The 6,909-nt window shown below is 38.3% G+C and overlaps 1 long non-coding RNA gene across 1 annotated transcript; it reads right to left on the minus strand.

The window, feature by feature from the left end:
* Positions 1-3,133: 3,133 nt before the first annotated feature.
* LOC127934587 (uncharacterized) lies at positions 3,134-4,990 on the minus strand. The gene is made up of 3 exons (XR_008147803.1): positions 4,940-4,990; positions 4,747-4,811; positions 3,134-4,040 (listed from the first exon to the last, which is right to left on the minus strand). It is a non-coding gene; the product is annotated as an uncharacterized LOC127934587 (long non-coding RNA).
* Positions 4,991-6,909: the final 1,919 nt, after the last annotated feature.

The raw sequence follows: 6,909 nt of genomic DNA on the forward strand, positions 1-6,909 counted from the left end.
GTGAGTTGTTGGCCATCAAGTTGGCCCTGGAAAGATGGAGGCATTGGCTGGAAGGAGCCAAATACCCCTTTCTGGTTCTCACGGACCACAAGAGGTCAAATCCGAGACAAGCCCGTTGGGCACTATTCTTCACCCGCTTCCACTTTACCATCTCGTATCGCCCAGGGGCAAAGAACATGAAGGCTGACGCCCTCTCCCGGTGTCACGCCCCCAAAGAAAATCTCGAGGAACCCGAAACATTCTCCCCGAAAAGGTCATCATCAGTCCTATTACCCGGTCTGCCGAGACCCTTCCTCCAATCCATCCTGCTACCAACACCCTGCTGGGTTGCCCACAGGGACACCAGTACATCCCCAGGACACGGCGCACTACACTCATTCACTCCACTCACACATTTCATGGCACTGGTCAACCGGGGGTCAATGAAACCCTCTCGTTGCTAAGGGAACGCTTCTGGTGGCCCAACATGGCCTCGGATGTCAGAAGGTACGTGAACGGATGTACAGACTGTGCCGTCTCCAAAAGCCCATGCCATCTACCATCAGGCAAGCTCCATCCTCTGCTACCAACCTCCACTCTTCCCCTGGTCAGGTGAACCCTCGGATGTTCCTAACTGTAAGGACTAACTCTATCTCTACTTACCTCTCTCCAGCGATCCTCCTGAAGTCTCCAGCCTTCTCTGTGCGTGTGAATGGTACACCTCCCTCCTTTGATGTCTCTGCCCTTCTACTACGGATCACTTCATCACTGCCATATTTCATATCACTCTACCCAGCACTACCTGCTCCTCTGCTTGTGTCTCAATAAACTGTTTTTCTGTTATTCCTCAGCCTCCCGTGATATTCTGTAACAAGAGTAGGGTTCAAATTATTTAAAAGGTGTGGAGGGCCAAACAAAAGTATTTTTCTTATTTAATCAAAGGAAATTATTATCCGTCCAATCCGTCATGTCCTCTAAACAAAGCCAGCAAAGAGGACACTGAATCAGAACCTGATTTTAGATGGAAGTAAAGCTGAGTATCATCTGCATAAATATGGTATGTGTCACACTTAGATGTAAAGAGCATACAACAATGAAGACCATCTCAAATCATTTCATATAAATCCAAGGGAAGATGAGGGTAATCCATACAAAGAAGAGCATCCAACACTTGAGATGTGATACCAACTAGTGCCGGACAACTCAATTTACCCTCAAAGGGGAACTCAAATAGGGAACCTGACGATGGTAGCACAGGTGAGGAGGGTAAACTAATAATTAGACAAACTGAAACAAGATGAGCTAACCAGAACAGGAACTAACCCATATATGGGCAAAAAGGAAGGGAACACAGGCAGATGACAAGACATGAGTCCAAAACCCTGACATATGATTTTTATGAGACAAAGAGGGAGCAATTACAGAGAGAATAAAATCGGACCCAGAATGAAGCCATGGGGTACCCCATAATTGATGGTAACAAAGCTTGATGTAAATTCGCCAATTTCCACAGAAAACTACTTTTTTGGGATGTGATGCAAACACATGTTATGCATTATCACAGATGCCAACCTCAAGATTTAATATTTTTAACAGGATGCAGTGATCTACTGAATGGTAGGTAAAATACTGATTTACAGGGCTACAACAAACAATCACACTGTCAAACAAAACGGGCAAGTGGTCAGACAGGCTGGCATCACCAACAGCTATATTACTGACAGAAAATCCTGATAAAACAAGATGAAGAATGTGACACAACTTGTGTGTAGGACCTGAGACTTATTAAGTGAGAGTAAAATAATCTAAGAAGTAGTTGTACAAAATCACTTACAAGAGGTCTTGAAGAACAACAGAGAATGTAAATGTAATTGCCATACTTGGTAGAGATGAGAAAACAAACGAGAAAAGGTTTATTCAATATTCCAAGCAATAATAATTCCCAGAACAGTCAGAAGAAAACAACAGACAGAGTAAAAATTCACAGTTGAAGTGGCTTGTTTTTTTTAGAGTATATATTTACACTAAGTGCAAATAGCCTGCCTTGTTGGCAGAGGCTATTTACATTAACTTTGCTCACCAATGTGTGAATCAGATAGTGAACACTACAAAAGACAAATATCATTTGTCAGCTCCTGTGGTGTAGATGGTAAAATGTGTGATTATCTCAGTTTGATGCGATCGACAAAAGCATTTATTTTCAATAAAAATTAAGTAAATAATCAAAAAGTCAAAAAATAAAGTGTCGGTTAGGGTAGGTGTAGGGAAGGCTTTATTGTCCCAATAAGATGACATCCATTTATTAATCTGAATTAAAATTATAATTTACGCTCAATACGTTATTACTGCATACTGTTTTATACCATTATACTGAGGTGCAGATAACTGCCACTATTTGTAATAAGTAGTAGAAATAGTTTTTGTCTTCTGTGTAAAAATAACTGGCCTGGGAAAATATTTTTTGTAATAAAAAAAAATAAAAAAAATGTTTCATAAACTTGGTACTAATAACATCGTGACTTTATTTACCTTTGCCTACATTTGGGGTCTTTGCAAGTATATTCCGATATCAGTATGCCTCAATAAGTTAGATTAAGAGATTAAAACTAGGAGTTATTGTTTTTTATGTACAGATGGCTTGCTGCTGTGTATAATAATTTATGTTGTTAAAATAATATTATTTTCTGTAAGTGCATTGTCTGCTGGTTTATTTAGCTACTTTTCAGTACACCACATTACACCACTTACTACTGTAAGACTGAAAGTTAAAATGCAAATTAAAACCTGACCACTATTCTGGGTTTGCTAATGTTAAAATTAGATTAGATTATATTAGATTAGATGCAACTTTATTGTCATTGCGCATGTGGGCACAAGGCAACGAAATACAGTAGTACAGGGGAAAGAGATACAGCATACTCTAAAAACTGCTGGGTTGAAAACAACCCAATTTGGGTTATTTTGACAACCCAGCGCTGGGTCAAAAAGGGACGAACCCAGCGCTGGGTTGTTTTAACCCAACCAGTTGGGTTATCATATTTAACCCAGCCAGCTGGGTTGCCTTTTTTATGGTTTAAAATGACTATATTGCAGGGTTTAAAAAAACAGAGCGGGTGTTTTTTTATCACTGTATTTCAGAAGGAAAACTACTGTATTCAGAAAATGTTCGATATCATTTCGCATGTGCTTGATAAGGCAGCGTTTGTGAGCTCAGCACCGCTCTGCAGCCGTTACCGGAGAAACCTACCTCTCCCGCTCTTAGCGCCTCCTGCTGGCAGAAAATAAACTCGCAGAGTGCAGCCACGTGGGGAAACAATGCATTTCTACGTTAAAATTAACCCAAATTGAGCTAGGCATTAAACCTACAAATGTTGTTCATTTTAAATATCACTTTTACACACAAATAATAATTACCAAAAGGAAAATATTTATTAAAAACAAGAGAAAAGTCAAAAAGTAACATGTTAGAAGAAATGCAGAAAAGGATGGCATTAACAACTACAGAGTTCATAAACAAAGCATTGAACATTTGATGAATATAACTTAAGATCAAATTGGACTTTGTTCAATTGTATAAAAATATACGAAAACACATACAATAAATTTACAATTAGTTAGTTTTTTTTCCAACTATTCTGGCATGACAGTACACAAATAAATCACAACATTAACTTTGATATTATAACCTTTAACAGACGCATGTGTGTGTGTGTGTGTGTGTGTGTGTGTGTGAAAGAATGTGAGCAGGTGTATGAATGACAGAGTGTAAACTTTTCTACTAAACAACACAGAAAAAGCATTTAACTTTTTTTTTTTAACAAATTATACACTTACAGTTTGTTTCATTGTCCATGAATACAGATCATGCATCACGGTCAATTTTCATGATCTCTTTAGCATAACTGATGTAATCATGAAGAAGCCCCATCAGCACAGCATCTGACATCTTCTACATCATCCAGGGCAGCGTCCTCCTTTAAAACCAGTGCTGTTTAGGGGAAAGAAGATTCTCCTCCCTGACCAGGATTCATCCCAGTCACCACCTGCTCTTCATCAGTGGCCTAAGAGAAACACATTTGAAAAAATTTAACATTTAATTAAACTATCCATTTTCAGGTAGAGGTGTATTCACATCCGTAAGGATAGGTAAATAATCGGTTTTAAAGTTTCAACACTTTGTGTGCTTGTTTAATGTCTCAGTCCACCACAGCGCTCCAGAATGCTATAATGGCAGCACTAGTGTGAGGACAGGTGATATTGTTTGAATAAATATTGCTTTCAGAAAGCTTCTTTACTGAAACATTAAAACTGACATGACATTCACATACCTCACAATATTCATGTACGTGGAGAGCTGCTCTTCAAACCGTTAGTTCACCAAATAATTAAAATGTTTATAATTTACTCTCCCCATGTTTTTCCAGACTCATACAAAATCTGCTAATTTTTTGGAAAGCATATGAATACATTTAATATTCTCTTTTTGTGTCCTCCATTGCTGGTCTGGGAGACCAGTATTTTATTTTGAACATACATGTTTGCTATCATATAATTTAAGATGTATTCATATATAAATATCAGAATTTACTTCTACAATAACTCTATATTTATGAAGCTTGAAAATACTGATTATCTAAACTATAAATGGATTAACAAATATTATGAGAAAACTAAAAATATATTAATTTATGTTGTAAAGACAGACAAAAGTCTTATAGGTTTGGAATGACTTGAGGGCAAGTAAATGATTTTTTGTGTGAACTTTACCTCTAAGAGCGCAGACCAAGAATAATGACTCTCCAAATCAGACAACTCCAAAGTTGGTTTGAGTTCTGCAATAAAAAACACAGACATCAATGGTTTTAATGAAATGAGCATGTAATCACACTGTTGTTGCATCAAAATGTGAAGTAAACTGGCAGGAGACAACAGAAAAATTTATTTTCTAAAAATAACTTACATAAAATCTCAAGGGAATGATGATCTCCCATGTCTCTTGCTTTTAACATCTACAAAAACAAAAAACAAACATTATTTTACTCTTAGTAAAAAAACAACAACTGATAACATGAAATTATGAAGTTTACTTGCCTTAAACGATCTTTCCCTCTCTTCAGAAGAAGCTGAGAAAACCACCTCCTCACACAAGCAGACTTGTGTGTCCTTAACTCCAGTTAGTTTGAGTTCTGCAAAGAGGGGCATCAATGGTTTCAATAAAATATTAACATATACATACATAATGTACAATACATAACAATTTTACAATCACTCTCTTTGTCCATTTTGAACTGCAAATCCATCAATTTTCTCAAATTTCTCCAATTCTTTTCCAAAGCCGTGAGCTTCTTCATGATCTTATCAATATTGTGGTTAAAGTTTCCGTCTCAATTCTGACCGCTCTGCCCACAGCTTCAATCATGACGGGCTGCCTTCTGAGGCTTTGTTCCCATTTTCTGAATTTTTTCGATAACCCAGGGCAAAGCCTAGTCCAATCAGCAGAAGACCTGTTATCATGGTTCCGAATAGGTAGATATCTTCAACTTCTTCCACAGAAAGAGCTGACAGACACGACCCGCCACTCTTCCACGCATCTATCATGTAGCCAGCTGCGAACGTTCCGGCAGGGCAGTCAGGTTCCCCCGAACCCAAGCTTCTCGTCCAGAAGATGGTGTCAATTGCGTTGAGAGATCAGTTAATCAAATCCATAATTTCAGTTTAGGAGAGCAGCCCAGAGAGAGTCTCTCAGAAGTATTAGACAAGACTAGAGAACAGGCGAAGCAGGGAAGTCAGGGAGGAGAGGGAAGAAATGATTCCGCCTCCGTTGAGAGCAAGAAGAAAAAGAAAGGTCAAAATCACAGAAGGGTAAAAACATTGGAGTAATGTAAACAACACAGCTACAAAAAATAAAACTGATAATGGGGGAGTTAGATTTATAGTGTGTTAATAATCTAGGATGGACAATAATCAGTCGTATTGGAGACACCGAGGGGCCCCCAGATAAAACTCTACTTAGTGTGTTGTTATGCATGGCTGCTTTAAAGAGGTGTGTCCAAGAAAAGGTAAAAGGTGAAGAAATAAAAAATGGTTGACACGGCTAAAGGATGACTGTGTTCGGGTCTGTCTGTAAAGTATAAACAAAACATGGTGTCAGAAGAGGTGAATATTGACTAAAAAGAAAGTCTAAAGAGGCGATAGAAGATATATTAAGCCCAAATGTGCAAGAGAGAAAACGGATAAATCAGAGGTAAATTAAAAACAGGAGTAGGCTAACAAGCGATAAAACAGCGAAAGCAAATGTGCTTCGACAAAGAAAAAAAAACGCAGAAATGGATAAGTTTGAAACCCTGTCTGGTATGCAGCTGACAGGAAATTTTGCAGAAAATTGGAAGAGATTCAAGCAACGTTTCACCATCTACATGGATGCAAGCGGTGTAGGTGGCGATGATGAAAAAAAAAAAGCATCTATATTGCTACATGTCATCGGTGAAGACACACTTGACATTTACAACAGCTTCCAAATACCAGAGGATGAATTTAAATTACAGAACGTCATGGCCCGTTTTGAAGAGTACTTTGTGCCGAAACAGAACGTCACGTATGAAAGGTACAAATTCTTCTCTTGCGACCAAAAAGGGGGCGAAAGTTTTGATCAGTATTTAGCGGAGCTTCATACTTTGAGTAAAACCTGTGACTTTGGGGACTTGCGCGAATCTCTGATAAGATAAAATAAAATAGTATGTGGCATTCGAGACAATTCAGTACGAGAGAGAGAGAGAACTTACACTAGAGAAAGCAGTAAGCATATGCAGAGCGGCAGAGACTACTCGCGCACAAGCAAAGGAATTAAACAAGCAAGACAAAACAGTGCACACTCTCAAAAACCTAAAGCCACCACAAAGTAAATTTAAACAAGCAAAGACTCGATCAGAT

This window comes from Carassius gibelio, chromosome A18 (genome assembly GCF_023724105.1).
Source record: "Carassius gibelio isolate Cgi1373 ecotype wild population from Czech Republic chromosome A18, carGib1.2-hapl.c, whole genome shotgun sequence".
Lineage (NCBI taxonomy): Eukaryota > Metazoa > Chordata > Actinopteri > Cypriniformes > Cyprinidae > Carassius > Carassius gibelio.